The sequence below is a fragment of the Arachis duranensis genome, chromosome 9 (assembly GCF_000817695.3).
Source record: "Arachis duranensis cultivar V14167 chromosome 9, aradu.V14167.gnm2.J7QH, whole genome shotgun sequence".
NCBI lineage: Eukaryota > Viridiplantae > Streptophyta > Magnoliopsida > Fabales > Fabaceae > Arachis > Arachis duranensis.
The window spans coordinates 109374078-109376834 of NC_029780.3; positions in this window are offsets into that span (position 1 = coordinate 109374078).

The window sequence follows — 2757 nt, forward strand, 5'->3', positions numbered from 1 at the left end:
CAATCTTCTTTCGTCAGGTGGTAGACACGTATTGCTTAAGGCAGTGGGAGAAGCTATTCCTATTTATACATTGTCTTGCTTCAAGTTTCCTGATGGTTTAATTTTGGAAATTCACTCTCTACTTTCTCAGTTCTGGTGGGGACAAAAAGGTTCTGAAAGGAGGATGGCTTGGATTAGCTGGGACACTATGACTCGCCCATGAAAAGAAGGAGGCCTTGGATTTAAAGATCTCAGAATCCAAAATCTGGCGCTTTTAGGCAAACAGTTTTGGCGACTTGTAACACAGCCTACTTCCTTATTATCCAAAATCTTAAGAGGTAAATACTTTAGCAATGGTAATGCTATAACGGCAGAAATTGGAGTCTTACCTTCTTGGGGATGGAGGAGCATACTGGAAGGCCGAAAGATTGTTGAAAAAGGTCTTAATTGGGCTGTGGGTACTGGTGAGGATATCCGAACCTTTGAGGATCCTTGGCTGCCTCCTCCGTATCCTTTAATGATTTCTGACATGCCAAATAGACAGGCTATTTCTGAGTTGTTTCCAAGAGTTAAAGATCTAATTACTGAAGATAGAAATTGGAATCAGAATCTCATTCAAGAACTATTTCACCAAGACGTTGCAAACAGGATTTTGTTAGTTAAAATTCAGCAGAGTAGGGACAAATTTTGCAATGGAATTTGAACAAATCCAAGCAATATGATACAGCTTCAGGTTACAGAATTGGCTATTTATTTTACCATCCGCCTCTGGAGCTTTGCCCTAATTATATGCAACAGAAAAAGCCGTGGATTGATCTATGGAAGTTGAACTTGCCTCACAAAATTAAGCTATTTATTTGGAAAGCTCTCCATGGCCGACTTCCGGTGCTTGCTCAGATTCATCACCGCATCCCATCTATATCACCAATATGCCCTTGCTGTCATGAAGCAACGGAAACAGTCACTCATTGTTTGATCGATTGCTCTAGAATTAAAGATGTATGGTCTCAAAGTTATCTTCGTGATTGTCTTCCCCCTCAGAGTTCTAACGACTTTTGGACATGGTGGACTGCATCAACAGAGATACTTAACCCGTTGAAGAATGCTGACCGTAATCCTCAATTGCTTGCCATCATTTGCTGGAACTGCTGGAAAGCTCGCAACCAGTTGATTTTTGAAGGTTCTACTTCTATGCCGTCTGCCATTCTAGCAAGCTCTGTCAAGTTGCTCCGTGAAATCCAAAGAACTCCCAGTTTAGGTCGTCATCTCCATGAGACAAGCTCTTAGGTGCCTTCAATTTGATTTATCACTATTTCTTCCTTAAGATTTTTCTTCGTTTTTCGACCACGCACCGTTGGATGAATACCTTCAGTGTAGTGTTTTTGGGAACTCCCCACCTTTTATTATGCTGTCCTGCTTTTGGACATCATTGTATTTCATTTTTTAATAATTAATGAAATATAACATATTATCTTTGGAAAAAAAAAATAGTCACAGACAACTTTCATTCAGTAGAAATAATTTTAAAGAGCAAATTTAAAAGGCTAGTATTTTTATTAAAATTTGATCAGTATTTAATTATTAAAAAATAAATAATTTTATATCATTAGATAAAATTTCATCTTAATAATAATTAATTAATAATTACAAACTTATAATTCACAAAACTTATTAACTCCTAGTACTCCTCAACTTAAAATTATAAAAGATTGCAATAGCATTACTATTTTTTTTAATGGACCTCGTGTATATAACTCCGAATCCATGTTCTTAGTTAGTAAGCTAACCCATATAATCATACATACTATATGTATAGCGAATTTGTTGGTCGAATGACTAGCTTATTCGTTCACTTAAATAAATGTTGGGAGTTTAAATTTCGTCTTATGCATATAGCAACTTATTAATTAGTAGCAGATTCTTAAGTAGCGTTTGGTAGAGAGACAGAGTTTGATGTAAAGTGAAAGACAAAAATTAAAATAAGAATAAAACTCTAATTTAATTTGTACAAAAGATAAAATTAAAATTAATTAATTGAAATGATGATATTTTAAGTATAAAATATTATTAAAATTTTAGTCTCTATCTCTAAAAATTTCAATTCCCTATATTCTTAATTTTTAAAAGTATTGAACCAATAAATATAATATTAAATTTTAATTTTCTAATTTATATCTCAATAATTTAAAATAAACGCTATCTTAAATACTCTTTATTAGTCGATTAACTTAAGTGTATAAGCCAAAGAGGCAAACTAGACAAAAATCATCTGTGTCGAAAAAAAGTCAGCAGATCTTGACATGCGAAAAACATAGTACTCAGTACTCACATAACAACGGGATGGGGGTATTTAATTATCAATGGGTATTTTTACTTTTAGACAATCACTCATTCAGTATACTTTTGGATGTGATGATAACTTCTATTCTGAATTTCTGATCTATCACAATTACCATCTCATCTAATAATAATGGTAGAATGATTGTTAAAATAAAGTAATATAAAATTAACATCAAATTGATCGAAGAAATTAACTCAACAAAATATATACCTCATTAAGTTATTATTCATTAGTAAGAAAATATTACCATAATATAATAGAAGAGATAGCAAGGAGTCAAGGACTCTAAAACACAACTTGGGTTTATGTATCAACATACAAGCTAATCATGCAAGATGTAACGAGGAGATATTTACAATAATTAGCTATACAACAAATAATACTGGTATTAGAATAATCTGCATTGTTTCTTCTTATATAACTAACAGTCATAGCAT